Consider the following 11,981-nt stretch of genomic DNA (forward strand, 5'->3'; position numbering starts at 1 on the left):
TGTTTAATATTATCATTATTTACGTTTAATATCGCATGCATGATTATTATTTTTAATATTATTATCATATTTATTATTTGTTTTAATATATGCTGGCACTTTTATTTATTTCTATTTCATATCAATTTGCTTTGCATTATTTCGAAAATTTTATTCTTGTTTTCCGATTAATTTCAATGCATAAGGCAACATATTGGTTTAACACCAAGTCGTCAATTTCATCGCTATGTTGGGTGAACATCAATCGACTTGTGTTAAATCGGTATATTCTTCTCAAAAAAATAAAAAAGATTGAAAATTCTTGTCTTTTCAAACGCATCACGATTAAATCCTATATTGAACTCGTATTTTTAAAAATCAAGACTACGCGTGTTTATAAGATACCAATTTTGGGCGTCGCGAGGGTGCTAAAACCTTCCTCGCGCGTAACCGACTCCCGAACCCTAATTTTTTCTTTGGATTTTAACGTAGACCTAAACTCAGCGTTTTATTTATTTTAACAAGAGATCCAATAGGTGTCCGATCACCTTTAGGAAAAAGGATCGGTGGCGACTCCCTGTTTATTTCAAAAATCAAACGTCAAATTTCAAACTTTTTTTCAATAAACCGCCACAATTAATGACCAAACTAAGCTAAAATTTTTACGTCGCTACAATAACTACTTAGAAATATTTAAATAATGAAAAAGCAAACATCCATCTATATATATAATCCATTTTCTCCCCACTTTCACACACCGTGTTTCATACGTTTTGCTCTCTTTCAGCTTCTTGCTTCTGTTTTTGCTCTCCTTCTCAAGTTTCACAGCAGCAGGTTTGTACAAACTTTCTCTTTCTATGTCTGGAAAGTTGGAATATTTTCATCGCGGACGTCGATATCTATAAGTTTGATCCCTGGGACTTACCAGGTGAGACTCGCTTTAATAACCTTTTCAATGTTATCATATAAAGAATCATTCATAAATCATTACATGGCTTCTTGTTATGTTTAAAGCTTGTTCTAGTGGTGGTAGTGTTTCTTTTTTTTTGTTGTTGTTGTTGGATCAGATAAAACTATGCTTGGTGAGAAAGAATGGTACTTTTTCAGCGCGAGAGACAGAAAGTACCCAAATGGTGCTAGGGCAAAATGGGGCAGCAGGATCCGGGTTTTGGAAAGCAACCGGGACTGATAAGATTAATGGCAGCTGGGAGGGGTGGAGTGCATTCCGATATTGGTTTACAGAAAGCTTTGGTGTTTCACAGACGAAACAAGCCAAGCACACAGCTTTAAACAGATTTTTAATTCCAAACTCACACTTATAGATTCTAATTACATGATAACAGAAACAAACCGGAATATAACAACCAAACTGGTTATAAACTCGACTGACACCGACTTTTACTTCTTGTCTGAACCATAATATAATAATACGTTCCTTGTATTTTCTTATAAAGAGAAAGTAGAAGAAGGGCGGGCCCGATATTGGTTTCCGGGTAGCAAGCTTTTTGAATTATCGGCTCCCTCCACATTGGGTTGTCCCAGAGACAACTCCAAGTTAAGTCCTGCTTGATGATGGTGGGTAATAACATGTTCTTCAGCAGTACTGCCATTGCCATAGGCCATTGCATTTATGCCAAGGAAGTCGATTTCTCTCCCCACTTCAACCATATAATAGGAAGAACCATCTTCAACTTGCACTCGGTACAAGGTGAATCTGTCACCAACATTTAAGTTGTTATAAAAAACAAAGTTTCTCCATAATCTACCTGAGAAAACGGGTTTGTTGTACCCTTTCCTGCGGGTAGAGTAAAGAATTGGCCAGAAGCTTGTGCCGTGCAAAAAGTGAAATATGAGGGCATGACCTCCATTGAAAGGTGGCAAGGAACTCTGGATTGCTGACGGGACCGCCAACCTCTTGTTGATATCAGTATCTGAGAGCAACTTTGAGAAAACAAGTTTGGAGTGAGCTGCCATGATAGCTGGGTGAAGAACGTGTATGCAAAGAGTGGATGATCCGATGCATGTGGGAAGGGCTATTAATAATATCTGGTATTCGGACCTAATTTGGTGATACCCATTATAAATTTCATATATGCTACGGTAAATGAAAGGATTATTTTTTTCCATGTTATTTTTCATTTAACATGTGGAAGCTTATTGAAAAAAATAGATAAATTGATGCTTATTATTCCTTGTTATTTTTCTCCTTGTATTCCTTGTATTTTTTTCACTGTCAGCCATGATGAATGAAATGACAAGATGGCTAATTGATTGGTGAAAAAGAAAGGGTAATTTACAAAAATAGTCACTTTTGTTTGCCTCATGTTACAGTTTAGTCACTCATGTTTGAAATGTTACGTTTTAGTCACTTATGTTACTATTTTGTTACGAAGTGATCACTCTACCGTTAAGTTCCATTATCTCTCTAACGGTAATCCTACGTGGCAGTCCAACTAGATTTTAGATGCCAACTTGGATTTCTAAATGGGATGAAAAAAGATTTTTAATTAAAAAAATTAATTAATTAAAAATTTTAAACCTAAACCTTAACTAAAAAATCTGTTCATCTCCTCTTTTTAATTTTTCTTCAGTCTCTTCTTTTTTTCAATGGTTTTTTTTTCATTTGATTGGAAAAAACTATTATTAAGATTAAAATAGTTGAAATCAAATTGACTACTTTATAAAGATGGATTCAATGGAGGGTTCAGGTATGTCTTATTTGCATTCCTCTATCTCTTTTATTCAATACTGAAAAACAAAAGATTTGATTTTTTTATTGTTTAATGAAAACCCTAAATTAAAATTCTTAATATGAATATTAACAACTAAAAGAATTTCAAATCAGGAAAAAAAAAAAGGATACCCACAAAGGGATTGTGAACAAACAAGTCGATTCAGATAAAAAAAATCGGATTGAGAAACTAATTATTCAAGAACGTGAAGAATTGGAAAATACAATGATTAGGAACAAAAATGGTTACCATATTCTTATTTGTCGACAACCACTTCATTTTAAGTTTTAGAACATAAATTTGTTGGTGAAGAAGACATACTTGGACCTTCCATTGAATCCTCTTTTGTTTTCATACGTGAATAAATTTTTTTGATGATAATAGCTTTTTTAGTCAATCGAAAAAGAAAACTAAAAAAAAAAGGGAGATGAACGGTTTTTTAACTAAGATTTAGGGTTTAAAATTTTAATTAATTAAATTTATTTAATAAAAAATCTATTCTCATCCTATTAGGAAATCCAAGTTGGCACTTAAAATCTAGTTGGACTGCCAAGTAGGATTACCGTTAGGGAGATAACGGAACTTAATGGAAGAGTGATCATTTCGTAATAAAATAATAGCATAAGTGACTAAAACGTAATATTTTAAACATAAGTGACTAAAACGTAACCTGAAACAAACAAAAGTGACTATTTTTTTAGTTTACCCAAAAAGAAAAGAACCTATAGACAATTTGTTGAACTCGTAAATAGTGGTTAGCGGCTGCCAATTAATTAGTCATATCATTCTTGATTATTTGTGACTATTAACTCTATCTCCATCAAATGCTGTAATCCTCCTTTAATATCTACAAATAATTTTCTTAACAACTATAGTCGTAAACGTCTATACTTTAGTCAATAAAAAACAATAATATTCAATTCAAACTCTACAAAAAGTTTATTAATAGTATGTTGTTTCTTGGTGATTAATATTAGTACATAGTCTGCTTGCTATTATATTTATTTGTAATTTTTACTGTTATTTTTGCAGCTCTATCAATCAAACATGAGCTGAAAATTTTATTAATCCAATTTGTTTATAATCAATTGATTGAACTAAAAATATTCTAACGATAGTCCAAATATTTGTATTTGTTTAAAGTTTGGAGGTTTTGAATGTAATTTGCTTCACTTTTCATCATTATCTGAAATTGAATGCACTGTTTATCATAATTAGAAGATGAATTTTTCAAACTTTAACTTTAATTTATTAAGTTGAATCATGAGTGAAAGAAGTATTAATTTTCATAACTTGATTGGACATTGGACGTGAAAGAAAGATAAATTTTCATTGCTATTTTAGGGTATAAAGTCTTAAACATAGGATTTATGGTTAATAAAAATATATATGAAAAAATTAAATCATAAATATGACCAAAAAATACAAAATTCTAATATTAAATCTAAAATAATTAACTACTTATATTTACTTGTAAATCTCATTAAATTTTACTGTGTCACCCTTGATTAATCCCTAAAAAATAAGATTGTGGCTTTTTAAAGAATATACAAATCTTTAAAGAAATTAGGATTGATCGACTATAGATTAAAAAAATTAGCATTTTGATTGCTTGTGCGATTTTGTGCGTCTCATGTGTGCATTCATATTGTATTTTACATATTACGTTCTCATGATACAAAAAACATTTAAGTAACTTTTATTGTTGGAAAGAAATTAATTTTTACCACGTAACTAGAATTATAAAATAAGATACATAAAAAATAATTTTATTTATCTCTATTGATCAAAAGATTTAGCTTGTATAAATCATTATCGGACTAATACTAATAAGACGGTTAGTTATTTGAAAATTTGAGTGTAAATCTTAAATTTATTTAATTACTATTTTAATAAATTTGTGTGGTAATAATATAAATTAATTTATATGAATTTTTTTTAATGTTTTAGCAAGAATATTGTGAGCACGGAATCAACATTGAACTTTGAAACTACTCTACGTTTTAAAGACTCAACGACTTGCCTACGCGGGACGCAAAGCGTAGATAATTAATTGCCTGTCGGGCGCCGCCTTCGGATAGGGCAGTACATTTCAGGCTAGTTTCACACTGACTGGGAAATGTTTCTTAAAAACTTAAAATCTTCATTGTAGATATAACACTGGAAATTTTTTATAAATAAATTAATTTAGAGTATATTTGAATTATACATATTTTAAATATTTTTATGTAAGTGATTTAAATTATTTCTAAAATTAATGGTAAATTAAATATTTTAATTTTTAAATATAATGATATTTAAATAATTTAATATAAATTATGAATTAATTTAAAATTTTAAATACTTCTTTCACATCATTAATATAAATAATGGTATTTTGATAATTTTACTTCAAACGTAAAATCTAAAAGCCCAAATCTCAGCTTTTCGGTTTGATGGAAAAAAACATTTTTCACTCAGGGGCAAATTATATAATCATAAATACGAATGTAATAGACATATGAGTTGTTCACAAATCATGCATGTATATATATATATATATACCATATTAATTCAGTCAATCATGAATTCTATCATAATTCATACTATCGGGACATAATTGAATAAATTTAAAACACTAAAATAGTTTGGAAATCATTCAATGATTAAACTGATCAAATCATAAATTTTCAAGCAAAATCTATAAAATTCAATTTTAAAATTTTATTTTAAAAAATTAAATATTGATTTAACTTGTGACAAGAATGCAATAAATAAAATTTAGTGAGAGAAAATATTTTATATTAAAATTAATCTTTTAAAGTTTACTTAAATAATTATTATTAGTATAGCTGTAAAGAATTTAGTTATAGCTTCATTAAACACTAATTCAATTTCTAGACATATAAATTTATCCATTGTCATTCACAACTTATAAATTAGAGAATAATGTATTTCAGTGCACTCAAACTTATGTCATCTTGCATTGGCAATAATGTAACCACTCGATCTAAGATTCAATAGAAAAAATTAAATTTAAAAAGAGTACTTTTAAAATCTCCATTTTAGATATAGTGCTGATTTTTTTTAAAATAAATTAATTTAGATGGTATTTGAATAGTTATATATTAAATATTTTAAATAATTAATATAAATTATTTATAAAATTAACAATACATTAAATATTTTAAAATTTTAAATATAAGGATAAATAATATTTTCAATTGATATTTAAATAATTTAATATAAAATATAAATTAATATAAATATTTAAATATTTTTAAATAATGATATTTTGATAATTTTATTTCAAAAAGCAAAAGTTAAAAGTTTTTTTTGTTGGATTACAATGGCTTATTTTAGATATGATTCTGTATCATCTATTAAACTCCTAATCTTTTGTTCAATTGTTTCAACCAACCAATCCGGTATAATTCTTACATCATTGATTATTTCACATACCACAAGGTAATACATACATACGATAATCATAAAATACTCTATATTATATCATGATATTTCACTAATTTTGAAAGGAAAATTTTAAAACTTATATTTTATTAAATATTTTAATGCATACAAATTTGAGTTTGTTTAATAAATATTTAACCAAATTATAAAAGAAATTGTGTTTATAATTTATTTCTTAACTTGAAAATAAATTAAAATTTTATCATGCTTGTGCAAACTACAAATTTAAAACATAAATGTGTAATTAAAAATAACATATACTAATTGATGAAACGTAAGGTTTAAAATTAATAATAACAATATATACACAATATGTACGAAATTAAAATAAAAAAGTTGAACTTATAAGTAAAAGAAAATTAAAATAAGTAAATATATTATATTAAAATATTAATTGCATTATAATTTTATCATATTATTGTTATTTTTCTAGAACACGTTAAAAAAATCAAGACAATGAAAAGAAAACTTAATATTAAAATTATATTTTAAAAAATTAAATATCAAAGTTGACTTATAAAATGAAGCAATATTTGGTATGAGAAAACAAATTCTTTTTAAGTTTACCGAAGAAAAAATAAATTTGAACCTTTGACTTTGTCTAAAAATAGTAATTTCCTATGGTGTAAATGAAACTTGCACGTGTGCATAAAAATTATATTCCCGGTGTAAAAAAAGGTGCACGTGCTTATAAAAAATTAAATAAACAGCGCCGTCTGTGGGAATCGAACCCACGACCACGTGGTTAAAAGCCACGCGATCTACCGGCTGAGCTAAGACGGCTATTCCGTATGGTTTTTTTTTTGTCGGTTCAAAATGCAGTCTGGTCTCCTGTAGTTGATATATATACACACACACTCTCTTCTATATCACATATTTGTTTAAATTTTTTTGAAAATTGGTAAGTGAGAATAAAGGTTAATCATTCATCGCTGTCATTGCCAGTCTAATTAATGCAAAACATGTTGTTTATATTTCCCCTTCGATGTAAAATACGCACAGCATTGAATTTGATGATTACATTAACATACATACAAAATGATGAAGAAGAAGAATGAAAAAAAAAGGGTGAGTTTCACTTTTTAAGTTCAACCTCACTCTTGATCTTCAAGTTCCTGTTTTGAACCACTGATCTGTCTCCAAAAGAAGCCTAAGCTGCTACCCATTATATTCATAATCACTACCGACATGGCAGGCGGTAACGCTACAACTGGAGAAGTGAAATGAGTTGTTGCCAACACCACTCCTAATGAAGAATTTTGCATGCCAACCTGAGTGGGAGATTTTATCAAACACATGTCATGCAATATACGAAAAGTTCATAAAGGATTTGGTATAAAGCTCTGAGATGCGTACCTCGATTGATATTGCTCGCAGCTCTGCTTCTCGGAATATTCTACAAATGGTTGCTGATATGTACCTGCAAATGGTGAAGTCGAGTCGTTCCTTAGTTTCGTTGGAAGTTTGTATCGAGTGTCATAAAAACAAGGAGCAAGTTAGTGATTCTCACCCTACAAAGAAACCGGTAAAATGTAGCAACATCGTGGCAAGTATTAGGGCACCGAGGTCTCCGGATAATAATTATTGGAAGCGTGAGACTAAAGAGGCATTGGAAGCTAATGATGCATTAACTATCTAGGACTTAAAACGGACAACATTTCCCGAGAAAACGCTGGCAAGGAATCCCAGAAACCGAAAGTTAGAGGAATAAATGGAAGGTAAAAAGTAAAAACCAGTGAATATCCAAAAATAATAATTTCGATGATGGAAAAACCTGCATGCGAGTAGCGATGAAAGTAAAACGGCAAATAAAGGAGCAAATGGTGTAATCATTTTCACCACCAAAGTAAATGTGCTTTCTAGGTAAGAACCGAGCAAAACTGGAGCCAAGACCACCTGGAACAAAACATGATCAAATGATAAAACATATGGCAATGGCATACATCTCGACATGTCGAAGATCCCATGAGGCAGAGCCACATCGACCTAGACAAAACATGATCAAATGATAAACATATGGCAATGGCATACGTGTCAACATGTCGAAGATCGTAAGAGGCAAAGCATGGAATTGGCTAAACCTGCAGGGTGCTGATGGAAAGTGCAATAACATCAACAGGAACATATGTTCCTGCTAGAACCATAGTCAAAAGAGGCGTGAGGATCACTGCACCCAGAGTAGTGCAAACCGTCATTACCGTCGATAACGAAACGTCTCCTCGTGCAATAAAGGTCACCTGCAACACTTTTTCAGCAAATAAAGAGAGGGTAACTTTGCAAAAACGAATCAAATGGGTAAAAATACCATTGAAGCCCAAATATTTAAAGTTAAATTGCATTTTGCCTCTCTACTCATAAAATGGGCAAATTAATCCTCAAAGAGCAAATTGATCCTTTATGTTAAAATTTCAACCATTTGTAACTGAGATTACTTTGCAATTTTTTGAGTAGAGAGAAAAAATACAATCTGACTTAGGGCCTCCATGGTACTTTTACTGAATCAAATGTCTATACCAACAAGAAAAAAGGATCCTCAAAATGAAAAGTTTATGCAGAAAAAGGACTTAAAATACGAAAGGAAATCCTTACCACAGTGGATGCAGCACCACCAGGACAACAACCTAGCAAAGTCAAACCAACAGAAAGAGATGGTGGAAGCCCCAAACTTTTGCTAATAACCATAGCAAAAGTTGGCATAATTGTGTGCTGAGCAACACATCCAAATAGAACCTGATCAAAGTAGGTGAGAAAAGAACTGTTCATAGGCAAAACTAAAGCAAAATCACCTCATAGGCAAGCCCAAATTCAACAAAAAACTATTATATAAATCAACGCTTTCATACTTTTTTCCACCTTGACTAGAAAATTTGAGGATATCCACTTTTTTTTTTCTTTTTCTTTTTCTTTTCACGCAAGTCTTTGGATGAATGACCAACTATAAAGAATGAATGGTCTCAAGTTATTGTGGAAAAGAACAACTAGTAGATAAAAGACAGAGAGATTTTTATCATTTATTTTTAAAATTTAAAAAGACATTGTTGAGACATTATTGTGAGAGTAACGACACAAATTTTAAACGTAAATCATTCTAATCTAGTTGATGGCCATTAAGTTCCATTATTGCACTTACATACCGTATCAATGAGAAATCTTAACCGTGGAAATTTTATTACTTATTTTTTTTCACAGTTAAAAAAGAATTTTATTAAATCCTCAAAAGAGAATATCAATATTAAAAGTATTATAGAGATTCTTATAATAAAAGTTAAATTACATTTTACCTTTTCTATTAAAAGAATTGTGCATATTAATCCCTGTATGTTAGAACAAGAGTAAATTAATCATTTTATTAAAAATTTTATCTATTTCTAATATTAAAAATAATCCCTATATGTCAACATGAGGTATACGGGACACACCATGTGCCATTGTTTAGTTACCCTGTTAGCCATTTTAGTTTTTAATAGTAAAGATGAATGAATTTTTTTAATAAAAAAGACTAGTTTGCTCTTTAATCTAATTTGTCAGATTAATTTACTTATTTTTTTAATAAAATGACCAAAATAAAATCTATAAAGCGTAGTACAAAGTTTTCATAATATTTTTAGGAGAAACAGAGTGAAGGGTTAGAGTTACAAGAAAGAAGCAGCAGCCAATACCTACAATCACCCAGAACTTAACAATAATCATCTAAGAACAACTCCAAAAGACGCCAAGAAAGAGCAATAAATACAACTCTTAACACCAGCAATCAATTCGACACCACAAGAACAAAAACCCAACCCCATATCATCCAAAATATAACAAACACGACAATCACCAAAGCAAAGTATAAACTAGAAAAGTTTATTACCTATGTATTATCACCAAGAACTTGTATATAGGTGGGGAGGGGTGAAAGTGTATAGGTGGGTCCTTGAGGATTTGGTGAAAGGGAGATTAAAAACTAGAAGAAATTTTGATTACCAATGTACTTTCTGCAAGAAAACACGAGGAATATATATAGGAAAATTATTGGCGACATCATTAGTGGAGTTTTTAGATTCGACAAACGGATTAATATTTTGACAAGTATAATATATGGTGTAATAAAAATATAAAAAATTAATTACATAAATAAATGCTATACTTATCACAATTTCAACTCGCATGTAAAATTTAAACGATAATATATTAAATAATTACCTATATATACAACAAATAAGTAGCTAAAGAAATTATAAAGAGTCAGAAAGATTAAAGATGAAACATTAAATATTGAAGAAACGGATACTTAGTTCCACATTATATTGTAGAATAGGTGGACGTACCGGCAGTGAAGGATGCGTTTATGGATAAGGAGATGAAGAAGCTTTTCCTCTCTATATCTAATTAAAACACCATATAGCTAGTAAACCAACCAATCAAAAACCGTTTTTGAATACGATCTCGAATTGGTTGAAATATAGAAGTCTTCGTTTATGGTCGTTAAGGAAATTGTTTGTGGAAATTGAAGATGAATGTAGATATATTACTGAAATCCTGTTTGCAGTCACTAATCATAAGAAGAATGGAATGGTAGAGAAACTTTAGTAAAGGCATGCCAAGGAAAAACTTCTTTAAAGCTGCTTGGTGATTTGTTGCTGAAGCAGAGTGGATGATGCTGGGTTGGTCTGCTGCTTTCTGCAGCCGAGTATAATGGGGAAGCTGTTGTTGAAGTTGTTTTTGTCTGCTAAGTAGTATTTGCTAGGCTGTTTTGTTGTATTTGTTTTTTTTTAAAAGCTGTGATTCAACTTGTTTGGATTGTTCTCAACAATCCTTTTTGTATTTCAATCACTTTGCAAAAAAAAAAAAAAAAGTACAAATTAACTTTCACAGTGACACATGCCTTAAAAACCTGAAATAACTTGTAAAATAGGTTGGTGCTTGAGGATATGGAGAAAGGAGACTAAAAACCAGATACTTAGCTGTGTATTTTTCTTCATGGAACACCAAAATTCCAAAAAAAAAAAGAGAGAAAAAAGTAAAGGGCTGAAGGATTAAAGATGAAACAATTTATATATAGCAGAGACAGATACTTAGCTGCCTTGTTGAAAAGGTTGAAGCCTCACCGGCCGAGGAACTGGGCATTGGAGTTGGATCTGATTATGTAAGAGATGAAGAAGGAGGCTGAGTTTAAAGATAAAGCCAGTACCGTTGACTGATGGCTTTTAGCTTGAGAGAGACTAAAAAATCTAAGACTTACCCTTTCCCTTCGATATCAGCTTTAAAATATACCAACCAATCATCTCAGAAAAAGAAAAAAAAAAATCCTGATTCTGCAACTGTAACACAACAAAAGCAAAAAACAGTAACACGACAAGATTGCAAATCCAAACGACACACATCCTGATTCCCTCTACGAACTCAAATAATATCTGGGTACTGAAAAGATTGCATACCCAAGAATTTGCATGCTGTTTTCTAGGTATTTTCCGCATGAAAACACTATGATTCTAAAACTGCACGGGGATTTAACCCTAAAAAGTAAAAGTCAACTAGGAAAAATGAGTGTCTTTCTAATATTTTAATACCCCACTTATGAAACCAAATGAAAATTCAAATTAAGCAGCTACTTTAATCAACCATATCTATGTATTAAATATATTAAAACGCATTAATTTATTTTTAATATTTATATTTTGTGTGAATTTAATTAGTTGGTGCTAAATTTAACTATTAATTTTTTTAAAAATTGAATAGTTTTTAATAGAAATCATATTAACTAAAATACTAACTTTTTGAATGATAGGTGTGATTATCTATGTGGTAGTCCACGATATTTCATGCTAATATGAACAT

General features: G+C 30.1%; 1 non-coding gene and 1 pseudogene across 1 annotated transcript; both read right to left on the reverse strand.

Annotated features, from left to right (window-relative positions):
* Window positions 1-6,871: 6,871 nt before the first annotated feature.
* TRNAK-UUU (transfer RNA lysine (anticodon UUU)) lies at window positions 6,872-6,944 on the reverse strand. Its single transcript has one exon. It is a non-coding gene; the product is annotated as a tRNA-Lys (tRNA).
* A 167-nt stretch (window positions 6,945-7,111) lies between these two features.
* LOC108459135 (probable sodium/metabolite cotransporter BASS1, chloroplastic) lies at window positions 7,112-9,116 on the reverse strand (annotated as a pseudogene).
* Window positions 9,117-11,981: the final 2,865 nt, after the last annotated feature.

Source organism: Gossypium arboreum, chromosome 4 (assembly GCF_025698485.1).
Source record: "Gossypium arboreum isolate Shixiya-1 chromosome 4, ASM2569848v2, whole genome shotgun sequence".
Lineage (NCBI taxonomy): Eukaryota > Viridiplantae > Streptophyta > Magnoliopsida > Malvales > Malvaceae > Gossypium > Gossypium arboreum.